Genomic DNA, 18,356 nt, shown 5'->3' with positions numbered 1-18,356 from the left:
GTATTAAATGCCCCTTTAAGACCCTTCTACTGTTTTTGAAATCTGAACAGGGTCGTGGTTGAGTTCCTGCACCTATTTTCTGAGAAAAAAAGCTCTGGTTAAAACCACCCGCAAAGCGCCGCTACACTGTCACTGCGCATTAAATTCAATGGGCAAGAGCGGTGGAGCAGCAGTGTATACACTGCTCCTTAGATGCTGCTTGCAGGAGTTTTTTTTAACGTCCTCCAAGCGCATCGCCTCAGGTTTTCACAGAGACTGCAGGGGTGCCGTTTTTCAGGCGCTATTTTTAGCCCAAAAGCGTCTTATTGAAAAATCACCAGGATACACCTGGGACACCAGATTTTCAACGCTGGTTTTAGCCTTTAAAAACCTGTGTTTGCCCTGGTTCACACTGGGTACGATTTGGAACGATTTGAGATGCGATTTGACATGTCAAATTGCATCTCAAATCGGCGGCAATTGTCGGCAATGGCACTGTCCTAATCAGTGCGACGCCGCATCTGCGATTTCACAAAGTAGTTCCTGTACTACTTTTTGCGATTTCGGGCCGCGATTTACATTAAATTGCGGCCGAAATCGCGGCAAAATCACAGCCGCGAAATCGTGGTAAAATCGCGCATTTTACCGCGATTTCGAATTCGCAGCAGTGTGAACCTAGGCTTTAGTAGAGTTTGCACCAGCGTCCCATGTGCATGGGGCTAATCAGTTAAAGCACAGCTCAGAGTCCACTTCATTAGCACCAGGCTGATGAAAGTATTCTCAAACAAACATCGCACTTCTGTGTGGACCATCAAAAACACAACAAAAAAAAGTCTCAGCTGAACATTCATCCATGTTTGTCCTAGGTAAAAAAAAAAAAAAAAAAAAAAAAGAAGAAAAGAAAGAGCCCAAGTGTATCCATGATCAAACTATAAACCCATATATTCAATTCCACATTGTACTTCAGTTATTTTAGTATACTCCTATTAAGGTCAATGATCTTCAAGTTTGTTACTTTGTGGCGCTCCCCACACATATACCGTCTTGAATTCTATAAAACATATTCACCATGTCCTGCTAGTAGGCACTGCTGTGTCTCACATTTCACAGAGCCTGTCTTCTGAACTACAGAGGTGCTGGGAGGAAGAGTCATTACAGGAAAAAATGCTTGCAGGCAGCAAGGTACCATGGGATATGTAGTCCTTAGAAATTCATAGTAAACAGCAGAGGAGAAGCTGCAGAGCATGCAGGAAATCCAGGAAGATGTGGAAAAAGATGGCTAGCAGACAGGCAGCACTCGTGAGAGGCGATTCTTCAAGTAAGCTTTTATTAAGTTGTAAAATATAACTATTGATGGTATCGATATTATAATGCTGAGGTTATAAAATGAAAGCGTATACTTTGACCACACAACTCCTTTAGACCCTTTTCACACTGAAGCGTTTTTACAGCGTTTTAGCGTTAAAAATATCGCTCTTAAAGCGCTCTCCATGCATATCAATGGATCCTTTCACACTGAGTCCTGCAAGCAGCATCTTTGGAGCAGTATTTAAGCGCTGAAAAAAACGCTCCAAAAACGCCCCTCCCCATTGAAATGAATTGAAAAGCGCTGTAAAAATGCCTTACCCTTTCACACCAAGGCACTGCAAAAACGCCCTATAACGTTAGGGTTTTAGTGGTGCTTTACCTGCACATTGGGATTGCAGATAAGGCTTCGCTCAAATAACGCTGTAATAACGCTCGAAAAAACACCCCAGTGTGAAAGGGGCCTAAATGTGAAGTACATGAGGATCACTTATTTAGAAGTAAACCCCAAGCAGCAGTCAACACCTCAAATATAAAATGCTCCATAATTATGCGCCACTGGGGAGTGCGGTCTACCATAATTCTATCACATAAGCAGGCAAGTCTCTGATTGTGAAATTCCTCATTTATTTCAGGATTATTCGCCATTTACTAAAGCCTAGTACATTTGGGCTGAACGTCGGCCAGCATGGGCCGGTTCAGTAGAAACCAGCTGACATTCAGCCCGTGTGTATGGTAGCCGATCCAATCTGTCAAAGGCTTCTAACTGGAAAAAGTCTGCTGACTGGTCCTGATCAGCGCTCTTAGCCAATGGCCGAAAGCCGTTTTTTTTGCAGGGGGGACCGACCCCTTGTCAGAACACAATAGAACAGCAGGGGAGATTACTGTACTAATATTGGATTGTTAGTAGAGCAGCCATTTTGTTCAACCCAGGAAAAAACCTAGCTGTGTGTACTAGGCTTAAAGGGGTTGTAAAGGCAGAAGGTTTTTTATCTTAATGTATTATTTGCATTAAGATAAAAAAACCTTCTGTGTGCAGCAGCCCCCCTAATACTTACCTGGGGTCCATCTCTATCCAGCGATGTCCACGAATCCCATCCGGGGCTCCCCCTCCTGATTGGCTGAGACACAGCAGTGGTGCCATTGGCTCCCGCTGCTGTCAAAGCCAGCCAATCAGGAGAGAGAGGGAGCAGAGCCGAACCGCAGCTGTGTGTCTGAATAGACACACGGAGTTGCAGCTTGGCTCGGGTGCCCCATAGCAAGCTGCTTGCTGTGGGAGCACTCAACAGGAGGAGAGGGCCAGGAGCAGCGAACAGGGACCCAAGAAGAGGAGGATCTGGGCTGCCTTGTGCAAATCCGCCACACAGAGGAGGTAGGTAGAACATGTTTATTATAAAAAAAAAAATTAGACTTTACAATCACATTATGAAGTCCTTTCTCCTATTGAATAGATATATCAGTCTTATTGAAGTAGATTCTACACGCAAACATTGAAGTGGAACTAAACGTACCCAATCAACATTACCCATTTGAATCCTTATGCTGCTAGCACTAGTAAATAGATAGAAAGATATATTATACTTACTTGTTTTAAACTGTTTTTTTTTTTTTTTTGGGGGGGGGGGGGGTACATTTTTTCATTTGCTTCCTGGTTTCTGGCCTAGGCCAAAATTATGCATACATCCTAAGAGTATTTAAGGTCTTTTTTTTTCACCTGGTAGAGATTTTATCACAGTGGTTCTCAACCCCTGTCCTCAGGGCCCACTAACAGGCCAGATTTTAAGTATTCCCTTGGGGAGGTGCAGACTAGAATGCTGCAATCACTGAGCAGCAAATGAGATCACCTGTGATATATTTAAGTGATCTTGCAAACCTGGCCTGCTAGTGGGTCCTGAGGGCAGAAGTAGAAAACTGGATTCCAGGAAGTAAATGCTACATGAATCACCCGCGTTTCCTCAGGATGGCCATGGATTTGAATGTTAGGGGAAGCGTTTTTCTCAATCACATAAAGCATGACAGACATGGCTGGGCGAGTTTGCTTTAAATATTAAAAATGAATTCATTTAATTTTTAGTTTATGGTGATCAGATCCAGTTTAGTTCTGCTTTGATCAGCTATACACCCTCTCTTGTAGCTTTTTACATTTCCTGCGGATTTTCTTTTCATCTTGTAGTCCTATAGGTAGAACAATGAATGTACAAACTACCACAATAGGCCAATGACTAGCACCCCACCTTAAAATCTTTCCTGATTTTGTTACCTCTTTTGACTCTGAATATTGGCTTAATTCGCCAAGGTAACTGCTGGGACAAGGAGGTGCAGGGGATGTTAAAAGGACTTAGAAAGTTCATTACAACTTAAATGTAGGCCTACATATTACAGTAATAACTTATGTAGTATATGAGTAACGCTGTAAACAAGCGTTTTTAAAGATGAGCAACATTTTATTTTAAATTTTGACTTGATATGCGAGTGCTGACTTGATATACGAACAGTACAATCCATGTAGTACAGCCACTAGTGCATGCAGTACTGCATGTGGCCAGAGGTCCGGGGGCGCGGGTGGCTCCCAGTGCTTCGTAGAGAACTCAGACGCTCTGAGACACTCCCAGCTGGGTGGGGCAGGCGCAACGTGCGTCGGAGCACCTGGAAGTGTCAACGGTTCCTGACTGTCTCCGAGTTCTCCAGGAAGCATTGAGAGCCGCCAGCACCCCTGCACCTCTGGCCACATACAGTACTGACAAAAACAAATCTCCTGTGCTGCGGTATTTTCGGAAGGTGCTATGGGGTGATGTAGTTCAATTAAAAGATATCTTCCAGAGTCTTGCAGCCCTCCTCAGAATCGTGGGAATTCATGAAACTAAGAAAAGAGAAAAGAGCGGAGGGCGCACCGACCTAGTGTGATACTGCTACTGCAGACCACCAAGCTCTGAAGAAAGGGGTACGCCCCCGAAACGCGTCAGCTCCAACATCGATTGTAGATTCAAGTGATTATCGTGTTCTGCTGATGTTGCTGGATTTCTGCTGTACTGTCTTTTAAGGCCTGGTTTAAAACTCCACATTGTGAGTATAATGATTGATTTTAACATTTGAATAAAATTCATTTTAGCAGTATCACACTAGGTCGGTGCGCCCTCCGTTCTTTTCTCTTCACATACAGTACTGCATACACCAGCGCCCCCGCACCTCTTGCAACATACAGTAAGTACTACATACACCAGCACCCCCGGCCACATACAGTACTGCATACACCAGCGCCCAGCACCTCTTGCCACATACAGTACTGCATACACCAGCCCCCCCCGCATCTCTGGCCACATACAGTACTACATACACCAGTGCCCCCGCACCTCTGGCCACATACAGTACTGCATACACCAGTGCCCTGCACCTCTGGCCACATACAGTACTGCATACACCAGCGCCCCCGCACCTCTGGCCACATACAGTACTGCATACACCAGTGCCCCGCACCTCTGGCCACATACAGTACTGCATACACCAGCGCCCCGCACCTCTGGCCACATACAGTACTGCATACACCAGCGCCCCGCACCTCTGGCCACATACAGTACTGCATACACCAGTGCCCCGCACCTCTGGCCACATACAGTACTGCATACACCAGCGCCCCGCACCTCTGGTCACATACAGTACTGCATACACCAGTGCCCCCGCACCTCTGGTCACATACAGTACTGCATACACCAGTGCCCCGCACCTCTGGCCACATACAGTACTGCATACACCAGTGCCCCGCACCTCTGGCCACATACAGTACTGCATACACCAGCGCCCCGCACCTCTGGTCACATACAGTACTGCATACACCAGTGCCCCCGCACCTCTGGTCACATACAGTACTGCATACACCAGTGCCCCCGCACCTCTGGTCACATACAGTACTGCATACACCAGTGCCCCCACACCTCTTGCCACATACAGTACTGCATACACCAACGCCCCCGCACCTCTGGCCACATACAGTACTGCATACACCAACGCCCCCGCACCTCTGGCCACATACAGTACTGCATACACCAACGCCCCCGCACCTCTGGCCACATACAGTACTGCATACACCAACGCCCCCGCACCTCTGGCCACATACAGTACTGCATACACCAGTGCCCCCGCACCTCTGGCCACATACAGTACTGCATACACCAACGCCCCCGCACCTCTGGCCACATACAGTACTGCATACACCAGTGCCCCCGCACCTCTGGCCACATACAGTACTGCATACACCAGTGCCCCCGCACCTCTGGCCACATACAGTACTGCATACACCAACGCCCCCGCACCTCTTGGGACATACAGTACTGCATACACCAACAGCGGTTATGGAACAAAATATCTGAGTTTCCATTATTTCTTATGGGGAACTCGCTTTGATATTTGAGTGCTTTGGATTACAAGCATGCTTCTGGAACGAATTATGCTCGTAATTAAAGGTATTACTGAAATGATAACTGCATGCTGCTTCCAGTCGCACATACTACCAACTTGACAAAAATAAAGAAAAGGGGCAGAGCTGCAAAATAAGTCATTGTTTAGGTGTACCTAGTGCAATGTGATGTCTGAACGCATGGGTACTGTGGAAGAAGAGAGATCTGTGACTTAAAATCTAAATATTTAGTAAATTACATATACATTATTACGTGTTATAGTACTAGTATTTATGGTGTAAGGAGTGGTTGAACTAATCTTAAAGCCAATGATGACATTGATTGAGCCATTGTATGCGATTTTCTTTGTGTCTGTAAGGTTGTGGAATAATGTATACATAAATCTAATGTGGCCTAGCGTTCTGCTCTTATTGCGCAGTAAGCTGGATGCATGAAGAATAAAACAATCTTGATTTAAACAGACAGCCTGTTTTATTTCCAGGCCACCCAGACAGCTGACAGCATCCCATAATACATGACAGTAACAGTTCATCTCATCTCTTACAGAGTGCTGTGATAAGCCAGACACAAAGTTCACCAAGGAGACGAGGCTCCTTCCTATCAAGCAGCTTCACATAAATCAGCTGAATTTCAAGATTATCTTATTAAAGGAAGGGGGTACACCCCGAAAGCTTGTCCTGAAATCTGGATGTTCATGCATGCAAATAAAAAATATCACAAAGTACTCCATTGTTAGTGACATATAAAGCACTCACCGAACATTCAAGGCAAAGGGCCCTCAGCAAGAATAGAAAATGTCATTTCTTACATAGAAAGATAAAAGGAGAGTAAAATGTGCGCTATTACATTAAATAACTACAGCTTCTTAAAAGAAGCTTTTTGTTTATAGTGAACAATGGTGGGGTGAATCACCAGATGGCTTTTTAAGAGCTTGTTCAAATGTGTGGCCAAGGGGTGCCCCAGAACTAGGGCGTGCAGCAGCCACAGGCAGTACCGCTGTCAAACGCAACCCATTCCAGTTAATGGGGTTAATGAACTGATCCCATGGAGTCACCAGAGTATCTACTGCAAAGACTAGAGCACATGTGTCAAACACACCCCTGAACACTGCACTCTGTATGCAGCTCACTCCTGAATATTGCACTCTGTACACAGCACACCTCTGAACTCTGCATGTATGCAGGGCCGGCAGGGCAGCCATCAGAAAATGTTTTGGGGCCCTTTACACAGCTTTAGGTGGGGGGGGGGGGGGGTGCTGCTGAAAAAGTGGAAGTGTCATATCTCCTCTCTCCAGCTGCGAGCAGGGAACCGGGGGGTGGCGAAAACGTGAAAGTGTCATCTCTTCTCTCCAGCCGCGAGCTGATTACCGGGGGGGCCCTGGGGACATTCGTGCCCCTTATATTTGTAATGCCTGTACCCCCTAAAGGTGGCCTTGAGGGCCGGTGTTGCGTCCTAGGCAAGACCAGCTAATTGTACCCCCCCAAAAAAATAAAAATAAAGGCTGCAAGGATGTTTTCTCACCTCCTTGACAGACTGACTGGGGAGCTGGGAGAAAGTGATGTTGTGCGCAGCACGGCTTGCGAAACACCTCATTAGCTAGATACCTCCTCTTCACAGAATGGCTGAAGTTTGCAGGAGGCAACTTCCTCTCCAGCCAACATCATCCAATCCTGCAGAGGCATACGGAACATTGGCGCAGTGTGTGGTGAACAGGGCATCCATCTGAAATGTTGCCCCCAACCCCCTTGTTCCCCCCTTACATCAGAGTTCACCCCTTTTATTAGTGTCCCAAAAGTCCCCTTAACTTAACTGGGAAACAATCTTCCTCGAATGACCAAGACAGGCTTTCATCCATCCAGACCCGTGGAAGGAAGAAGGACTTTCCTGACTTCAGCGCTGGACTCCTTTCCCACCATGCCAGGCAAGCCTGGTTTTGTGGGTCAAGCAGATATGATGGTCAAGACTGAGCTCTCTTGTCCCACACAATCAGAATGCTGCATTGCAATGGCTTGGAGTGAAATTTGGGAACCAGCAACAATAGTGGGCAGTGAAGACTCCTTCATTCACACTGTTTAATAAGAACGGGATAAAACTTTCAATTCTAGCGTAAGACAAAGTAGAAAAATTGTGGAACACGGATTCCACATTTAGGGCCAATTAACACCTAAGCATGCACATTAATGCAATTTATTTTCTATGAGCCCAATGGGACAGAAAATTACCAGATTTACTTTTCAGGCAATTCATCACACCTTAGCACTTGCATTATGCTTTGTGGTGCATTGAAGGGGTCAGGTGTGGTGTTTTCTGTGCCGACGCATGTTGAGAGCCAAAGTGCATGCGCAATACACATGGTAAGGCACATTTAAACTTGCATACATGGTGTGAAGCTGTCCTAAAACATCATTAAATATTATCAAATAGGAGATAAAGTAGATGGAAACAATAACTAGATGATATGGGGGATTTATCAGAGCTGGATCAGACAGAATCTGAATCAGCTGTGCATGGCAGCCAATCAGCTTCTATCTTCAGCTTAATCAGTTAAAGTGGTTGTAAAGGCAGAAGATTTTTTTTATCTTAATGCATTATATGTGTGCAGCAGCCCCCCCCCCCTAATACTTACCTGAGGTCATCTAGATCCAGCGATGTTGCACGAGAGACTCAACTGCCTTTTTTTTTTTTATGTGGTGCATCCTGAATTGCTACGTTGTTTGAGACATATTCTATGCAATACTGAACTACACTGAGGGATTTATGCTACCAATAGAGACCCCAGGCTGGGATATCAACCATATGCGCATATTGATCTCCTATAATTAGAGATCACATTCATCTGGTAAGCGGCAGTGTTATTGTTTGGTGGAGGCACTATCCTGTCAGCACTTTTTCCTATTAGATTAACTATTGGATTAGTTAAACACTGGGGATATTTAAGTTTATATGGACACTCTGCATTAGTATTTTTTAATATATTCTCATTTTTTACCTTTGACGCTATTGTTAATGGTATTCCTAAGGATTTTTTTGGTTTGTTCACACGGACTACTATTTATTCACTTGATAATTTTCAGGTTTCTACCCAATTTATGAATTAACCCCAGATATTACAGATATAATTAAAAAAAAAATTCACTTGGTGTTTCATAAATGTAATTGTTATTTATCTAGCACTTCATTGTCACTAGTGTCACGCTTTTACCTACAACAGCGCAGCTCTTCCTTTGACCTTTGTAAAAAAAAAAATGAATGCACACTACGAGTTAGGTGAGGTTTAAAAAAAAAAAAAAAAGACACAAGTCCATCTTGTTCAACCATAAAAATAAATAAAAAAGGTGCATGACACCTCCTGGGCTTAGCTCTATTATTAATATCGGACAGCTTTATAGTACTCCCGGAAGCCAGACACGGATCCTTCTGAGCTCTGCATCATCAACAGGCGAGTAGCTGCTGCTTTTGTGTCCACCCTTCCCTCCTCCCGCCCATTCACAGAAGCCTTGGTATTGTGTGGACACATTCAAAAAAAATACCAAGGCTTCTGTGAATAGGCAGCAGAGAGGAGGGGCGGGCATAGCTGCTCTATGTGCTTCTGTCCTCTCATATCTGCCGAGTGTCTCTCTGGCAGAGCAACAAACCTGTAAATGTAAATAATAGAGATGAGCACAGGAGATGTCATGCAGCTCCTTGGATTTAACTCAGTGTGCCTCCCCATTATACAATGTGGCTGAATTCCTGGAATTTAGCTTTGAAAAAAGCTGCAACTTTAAAAATATTTAATATTACTTTGGAAATCACATTAACATGTCAAAGCTTATAGGAGAATTTAGTGATTGGGCTTACATATATATGTTAAAGGAGTTGTAAATAAAAAATGTTTTTTGCTGAAATGACTGTTTACAGGGTATAGAGACATAATAGTTAAAGGATCACTAAAGGAATTTTTTTTTTTTAGCTAAATAGCTTCCTTTACCTTACTGCAGTACTGGTTTCATGTCCTCATTGCTTGTTTTTGCTTTGATGTTGCTGTAAAACTGCTCTGATCTCCACACTTCCTGGTTGTCTGGCTCCTTATAACCATCATACTGGGAGCTTTTCACGATGGTCTAAGCTGTCATTACTGTGTGTCTAAAACTTAAAGCGGGAGTTCGCCCATAAATGTTTTTTTACCCTAAGGCCCCATACACACGAGAGGATTTATCCGCAGATACGGTCCAGCGGACCGTTTCCACGGATAAATCCTCTCAAAGATTTCCGCTGATTTCGATGGGATGGAGTGTACACACCATCGCATTGAAATCCGCGCGGAAATCCTCTGCCGATGACGTGTCGCGCCGTCGCCGCGATTATGACGCGGCGACGGGCGCGACGCTGTCATATAAGGAATTCCACGCATGCGTCAAATCATTACGACGCGTGCGGGGAATCCCTTTGGATGAATGGATCCGGTAAGTCTGTACAGACGAGCGGATCCATCCGTTGGAATGGATTCCAGCAGATGGATTTGTTGTGCAGCACAGCAAATATTCGATCTGCTGAAATCCATCCCAGAGGAGATTTCTCCGCGGAAACAGATCCGCTGGCGTGTACACACCATAGGATCTATCCGCAGAAACCCATTTGCTGGGATTTATCTGCGGATGGATTCTATCGTGTGTACGGGGCCTTAGATGGATGCTCATTTAGTCTAGGGGAATGGGCTAGTTGTTTTAAAATCCGAGCATTACTTACCGTTGTAGAGGGCGATCTTCTCCGCCACTTCCGTGTATGGTCTTCGGGACTGGGCGTTCCTTCTTGATTGACAGTCTTCCGAAAGGCTTCCGACGGTTGCATCCATCGCGTCACAAGTAGCCGAATGAAGCCAAACGTCGGTGCGGCTCTATACTGCGCCTGCGCACCGACGTTCGGCTACTTTCGGAAAATCGTGACGCGATGGATGCGACCGTCGGAAGCCTGTCGGAAGACTGTCAATCAAGAAGGAACGCCCAGTCCCGCAGCCCATACCCGGAAGCGGCGGAGAAGATCGCTCGCTAAAAAGTTAAGTACAGCTTCGATTTAGCCTAGGTTCACACTGCTGCGAATTCAAAATCGCGGTAAAATGCGCGATTTTACCGCGATTTCGCGGCCGCGATTTTGCCGCAATTTAATGTAAATCGCGGCCCGAAATCGCAAAAAGTAGTACAGGAACTACTTTTTGAAATCGCAGATGCGGCGTCGCACTGATTAGGACAGTGCCATTGCCGACAATTGCCGCCGATTTGAGATGCGATTTGACATGTCAAATCGCATCTCAAATCGTTCCAAATCGTACCCAGTGTGAACCAGGGCTAAAACAACTAGCCGATTCCCCTAGACAAAATGAGCATCCATCTAAGGGTAAAAATAGCAATTTACCGGTGAACCTCCGCTTTAACAGCAAATCAGATTCACTTTAAAAACAAAACACTGCCCTGGATTTGTTTGTTTTTGTTCTGTGTGTCTCTCTAACTCACAGGAACATGAAACCAGTTTAAAAGTGAAACTAAACTGCAGACACATTATATGATTGATTTTTTATCTATTTGTAATCATTTTTAAAAGGAATCAGTTAACTTTTATGTCTCTATACCCTGTAAACAGTCATTTCAGCAAAAAAATAAAAAATTCCTTTAGTGACCCTTTAACTGATTGCTTTTAAAAACGATTAAAAATAGATAAAAATCAATCAATCATATAAATGTACCTGTAGTTTCTAGTTTCGTTTTTGCATGTTTCCTGCCTTTGCTGTACAGAGCCACGGAGCCAATACAGGGCAGTGATGTTTTGGAATACGAACCCGATTGGTGCTGAGGGGCTTTAGACACACAGTAATCAAACCTACTTGATTAGTGACCACAGAGAGAAATCTCCCAGTACTGTGGTTATCAGGAAACAGACAACCAGGAAGTGTGGAGATCAGAGAAGAATTACAGCAACTTGAGAGCAAAAACGAACAATGAGGACATGAAAATAGCACTGCATTAAGGTAAAGGAAGCTATTAAGATAAACAAAAAAAATCCTTTACAAACCCTTTAACCATTACTGCATTACAACTGAAAGACAGCTACAGCGTGGCTCTCGTTCTGGGAAGGTGTCCATGATATCCTCCCAAAACCATGCCCCCTGCGCACCCTTAGCACACACTTTGATCACAGTAAAGGGCCAATCACAACAGCCCTGTACCCTGATCATCAGTGCAGCCCAATCAGTGCTGCCTATAAGTGCCACCTATCAGTGCCACCTAATCAGTGCCCAATCAGTGACACCTATTAGTGCTGCTTATCGGTACAGCCTCATCCGTGCCCAATCAGTGACGCTTATTAGTGCCCATCAGTGCAGCCTCATTTGTGCCACCTGATCAGTGCCCATCAGTGCTGCATATCAGCACCTCCTCATCGGTGCCCAAAGAAGGAGAAAAATTACTTATTTGCAACATTTTAACAGAAACTAAGCAAACCTTTCTTTTTTTTCCCCCAAAATTGTTCTGTCTTGTTTGTTTAGCAAAAAAAAAAAAAAAAAAACAATGGTGATTAAATACCTTGCCTGACCACACAATTGTGATTTTAAAGTGCGACAGCACTGAAAGCTGAAAATTGGCCTGGGCAGGAAGGGGGGTGAAAGTGGCCAGTACTGAAGTTGTTAATATCAGACAATAATGATCGTGGAAGAAATGGGGGAAAGTGAGGATAATTCCCTACAAGGAGCGAACGCCTGGAACTGCGCAGCTCTCACTCGCGTTGTCTGCTCAACATGCTCGTTATTTGAGGGTGTGGAAAAGCAGTCTAATTGAATGTTTTCAAATGCAAGAAAACCACTGTGTCCAAAGCATCACATATACTGCTATTGCTTAACTGTTGGATAACGTACAATTTGTCAATGTGCTCCTCTACTTGGCCCTTGCAGTGGAATCTATTAAATACTTGGCATAGACATAAGGACGGAGTGCATAAGGGTGGAAGCAGAACTGTTGAACAGAAGGAAAGCAGACACAAAAGAAAGGGAAAAGCAGGGAATGAGACACTGCAGAGCAGGAAGAGAGGAGATATTTCTCAGATCTGCTATAGAGAAGGGAAATGAGACCCATATCCCTGTCTGATTCAGTAGGCTATAGTAAATACTAGATGCTTGAAGCACATCCCGATCTTCCTAATCAGAGAGCCACATTTCTCCAGGCGTAACCCACGTCACCAGAGCCACAGCTGTGCGCTCCCCATTTCCATATTGATTTTCCACTGGTAATACCCAGGCCAATCCTGATTAAAGTTGCTGTTTGAATATCAATTCCACATAGGAAAAGAAACGTTAGCTAATAACTGCACATTACATTTAATAGGTGTTAATATGTTTAACATATGGACGTGCATGGTTTTTAGATTTTGTTTTACTTTTAATTTATTGGTTACTATAGTCCCTTTATATTTTTTCAAATAAACTTAATGAAATAGTATTTATATCTAAACCAACCACATGACACAATCCTAGTTTCAGCTGAAATCTGGGAAAATAAAAAACTATTTTCGGACATTTGCTGTGTAAAAACGAATGACCTCCAATGATGGCTGTTCCATGTGTGCAGGGCCTTTTTTTTTTGCATGGGCACCCCTGGAATCTGTACTGTGCCCTCTTGACCCCCCCCCCTCCCCTGTATTGTGCCCCTGGTTTGATTAGTCTTTGATTTATGGCATGTTATCTTATTGTTTAAAATAGATTTAATTGAAATTACAATATATATATATAACACATACACCTATATCTCAACTATTCATACTTTAATTTGTCGGAGTAGGTGCAAAAAATTGGGGTAGGCTGGTAAGGGTCCCAGAGTATTACTTTGCCCAGGGGGCCATGATACCATTAAGATGGCCCTGCATGTGTGTCTGTTCCTGCATTAGTTGAAGCCCATCTCAGGACTAGGAAAATATCCTCAATTGCAGTGGCGCATCCCCTGCAACGCGCGGGTTAAATGCTTGTTAAAGTCTATGGCCCGGATTCACATACCTTGGCGCATAGTTATGCCGGCGTAGCGTATCGAATATACTCTACGCCGACGTAGCGCAGAGCGGCAAGCACAGTATTCACAAAGCACTTGCTCCCTAATCTATGCTGGGTTCCCTCAGCGTAACTCGTCGTAAGTGGCAGTGGGTGTGAGCCATGCTAATGAGGCGTGACCCCCATGTAAATGATGGGCCGAGCGCCATCAAGATACGAATAACGAACGGCGCATGCCCCGTCCCATTGACGCTTCCCAGTGCACATGCTCAGAATCACGTCGAAACAACTGCCTAAGTTACGTCGAATCACTGCCTACGACTTGAACGTAACCTACGACTAGCCCTATTGACGTATTACGTAAAAAACTACGGCTGTGTTCCCTGGTGCAGCCATTTGCATTGATGCTGCTGACTTACACCTGCTTTATGAGGCATAACTTTACGCCGGACGTACGACTTACGTAAACCGCGTATATTGATGCGCCGGGCGCAAGTACATTTGCGAATCGGCGTATCTCACTCATTTGCATATTCGAATCGTAAATCAATGGGAGCGCCCCTTGCGGCCAGCGTAAACATGCGCCCACGATACGACGGCGTAGAAAACGTACGTCGGTCGGATGAAGCCTATTTTCAGGCGTATCTTGCTTTCAGAGTCAGGCGCATAGATACGACGGCGCATAAGTGCACTTACACGGCATATCTCGAGGTACGTTGGCGTAAGTGCTACGCGAATCCGGGCCTAAGGGACTGCAAACAGCAGTTTTACCTACTCGATTCTCCCCTATGCATAGCATTGGAATGTTCCCCTGTGTCCTCACATCCTATGGTCTCTGCATTGGTCTTTATGATGTCTGACTGACGAAACATAGGGAGAAGAGGCTGTAGGGACTAGTGCAGGGAGCCTGCGGGAGCACAGACGTGGGTCACCTTGTAAAACAACCCATTCAGTTTAAAATGAAGGGAAAACATTTTTGTATGTATATTAAAAATAAATTATAAAACAGGACAAGTCTGATCATTCGAGGAGAGTATACTAGAGAACTGACTGACCACGCTGTGTTCTTCTGCTTAGTGTGGTCAGTTTTTAATAGGAATGCAAGGGGACTGGCAATTACATGGTACAGCAGGCACATATCAGGAATATGATGTGTTGGGGTAACAAATGCTTTTAAAGTTACTGTAAACCCCCGATTGTCACTTTTACCTATAGGTAAGCCTAGAATAAGGCTTACCTACAGGTAGTGGAAATAATTCCTAAACATGCGCCATTTAGGAGATATTTACCCTGTAGTGTGCCGATGACATTATCGGCGCACGCGCTGTGAAGAAACTGAGCACCATGCTGTTTCTCCATTAGCAAGTTCCGGCTTCCACGCGCATGCGCGGGAGTGACGTCACGTAGCTCAGGCCAGCCACAGAGCTGGAGTCTGTGGCCCCGGAAGGAAGAGGGGCGATGATGGATGCGGCCAACAGCGGGCTTCGTTTGTAGGCAAGTGCCACATAATGGGCTAGTATGCGATGCATACTAGCCCATTAAGCTTTTACTTTGCAGGGGAAAAAGAGGAAGTAAAACCAATCAGGGGCAGCCCCAATGCAGGGGAGCATTTTTACCTTCCCTAGAGTTTCTTTCATATAGTGCACTACTGTAACTGCCCAACATCCAAAGCTAAAATGTAAAAATCAGGCTCTAGTACAGCGATGACAGTGGGTTGCTATATCTCCATCACATCCATTTACAAAATGTTTTGTATTCTTTTGCAGAACACAAGGCAATCTGTGAATAGACAAGGAGAGATTGTAATGTTCCCACTAAAAACTGCACATCTACTGAGCATTTTTTGCATGCATTTGATGCACATTTACATCCAGTTGATGCACAGTTAGGCCCCACGCATACGAGACGCCGGTGAAAACTCTGCTGAACACGTTTTTAAAGGCTGACACCAGCGTTTATAAACGCCCATTTTGCCACAGAGTTTTTCCGCGTTTGCGTCTATAAGCGTTTAGTTAAGAAACATCATAAGACCCTCCCTAAGCTCAAAAACAATATTATTTAACCATTTAAGCCATTTTGTGAGACCAGAGGGAGTAGCAGCAGCTGAGGGAGCAGCAGTGTACTTGTATTAAGTGTGTCACTTGCCACAAGCTGTGGATTGTCCACTTGCCACGTGACCTGCCACAAGTTGTGGATTGTCCACTTGCCACGTCACCTGGCCATGTCACCTGCCACAAGCTGTGGAATGTCCACTTGCCACGTCACCTGGCCATGTCACCTGCCACAAGCTGTGGATTGTCCACTTGCCACAAGTTGTGGATTGTCCACTTGCCACAAGCTGTGGATTGTCCACTTGCCACAAGCTGTGGATTGTCCACTTGCCACAAGCTGTGGATTGTCCACTTGCCACGTCATCTGCTACAAGCTGCCGATTGTCCACTTGCCCCATCACCTGCCACATGCTGTGGATTGTCCACTTGCCACGTCACCTGCCACAAGTTGTGGATTGTCCACTTGCCACAAGCTGTGGATTGTCCACTCGCCCATCACCTGCCACAAGCTGCGGATTGTCCACTTGCCCCGTCACCTGCCACAAGCTGTGGATTGTCCACTTGCCACGTCACCTGCCACAAGCTGCGGATTGTCCACTTGCCCCGTCACCTGCCACAAGCTGCGGATTGTCCACTTGCCCCGTCACCTGCCACAAGCTGCGGATTGTCCACTTGCCCCGTCACCTGCCACAAGCTGTGGATTGTCCACTTGCCACGTCACCTGCCACAAGTTGTGGATTGTCCACTTGCCATGGAACCTGCCACAAGTTGTGGATTGTCTGCAATGCAAACAGTTTTTTTTTATTTTTTTTTATGTTTTTTCATCATTTGCCATCATTTTTGAGATTTCTAATGTAAAAAAAAAAAAAAAAAAAAAAAGGTCACCTTTAAAAACGCTTATAAACGAAAACGCGGCAAAACGCGGGTGCCGCGTTTAGCGTCTGAACCCATTTTTTTGCTTCTGGAAAAACGAGGTTAAGCGCAAATGCCAAAAAACGAGACTGTGTGCATGGACACATAGGATAACATTGAATGCGTTCAAGGGGCAGATGAAAAAAAGTGTCCAACTGCCTCTGAACATGCGTTTAACAGCATCTCGTGTGCATGGGGCCCAACATGCAGTTGCTACATGTTTTTCACTCTGCATTTGTCTTTAGAGATCACTTCCTTCATTCTTTCTTTGGATTTTATGTGCAGTGTGGTGCACTGCATTTGCACGTGTTTGCATGCATTTTTGCACAATTGTGGTGAAGAAAAAAATGCAGCTTGTTGTACACGTTTTTATCACTGCACTTTAATGGTGTGAGCTATGACCATTGGATAACCTGGATTTTGTACTGTCTATGCATTGGGAATGCACAACTGCATCTGGTGTGAATAAAGTTTGACTTTTACAGAAAAGTCAGTGGGCCAGATTCAGATAGGTGAGCGGATCTTTATCTCATTTACGTTACGCCGCCGCAAGTTTTTGAGGCAAGTGCTTTATTCAGAAAGCACTTGCCTGTAAACTTGCGGCGGCGTATCGTAAATCCCCTGGCGGAATTCAAATTCCGCGGGTGTGTAAAATTTAAATCAGGTGCGTCCCCGCGCCGAACGAACAGCGCATGCGCCGTCCGTCAAACTTCCCAGCGTGCATTGCTCTAAATGACGTCGCTAGGACGTCATTGGTTTTGATGTGAACGTAAATTACGCGAACGACTTACGCAAAAAATTCAAAACTCGGCGCCGGAACGACGGCCATACTTAACATAGGATACGCCGCACATACCCCTCATATAGCAGGGGTAACTATACACCGGAAAAAGCCGAACACAAACGACGGAAAAAAAAAAACCCCGGGCGGTCGTTCGTTTCTGAATCGGCGTAACTCCTCATTTGCATATTCCTCGCGTATACAAACGGAAGCGCCACCTAGCGGCCAGCGTGAGATTGCAGCCTAAGATCCGACGGTGTAAGTCACTTACACCTGTCGGATCTTAGGGATATCTATGCGCAACCTGATTCTATGAATCAGGCGCATAGATACGACGGCCGGACTCAGAGATACGACGGCGTATCAGGAGATACGCTGTTGTATCTATTTCTGAATCCGGCCCTGTAGCTATGCTCAGGAACTCCTAGCTTTTGATGAAGAGCTTATTTAGTGGGCGTTGTGATTATTGTTTCATTTTTTGCAAAAACTCCAGCGCATACAAGAGGGCAGGACATGATCACACGATCACATGAAAGTCCTGGGATTGTAAGTAAAAGTAAACAAATTAAATCATTTTAAGGATGCGGATCAGTAGTGAAGTCCAGGAACACCCACATAACTTCACCGGCTTTAAACCTTCATGTACATTATAATTAGCACACACCCTTAATCCCACTACATTCAGTCGGATTCTCCCTCTTCCATTCTTTCTGGTAGTAAATTATTTTTGCATTTGTTCTCAGGTAATTGCATTTCATTCTTTGAACCGCCATCAGGAAACCATTCAGACAATTCCTAGCTGGCCCTACAGGGCATAATATCACCCGGGCATTGAGGACATCCCGGAGCCCTTCACCCCAGACAGTTCTTTCATCTGCAGATAACGCTGTCCACCTTACCTGTCTATCTCC

General features: G+C 45.0%; 1 protein-coding gene across 2 annotated transcripts in view; it reads right to left on the bottom strand.

Annotated features, from left to right (window-relative positions):
- The window catches only part of PRRT4 (proline rich transmembrane protein 4), a 66,574-nt gene that overhangs the window by 7,081 nt on the left and 41,137 nt on the right, over positions 1-18,356 (bottom strand). The gene's annotated exons all lie outside the window — the stretch shown is intronic.

The sequence above is a fragment of the Rana temporaria genome, chromosome 3, assembly GCF_905171775.1.
Source record: "Rana temporaria chromosome 3, aRanTem1.1, whole genome shotgun sequence".
Taxonomy (NCBI): domain Eukaryota; kingdom Metazoa; phylum Chordata; class Amphibia; order Anura; family Ranidae; genus Rana; species Rana temporaria.
This window is presented reverse-complemented; position numbering and strand designations above follow the sequence as displayed.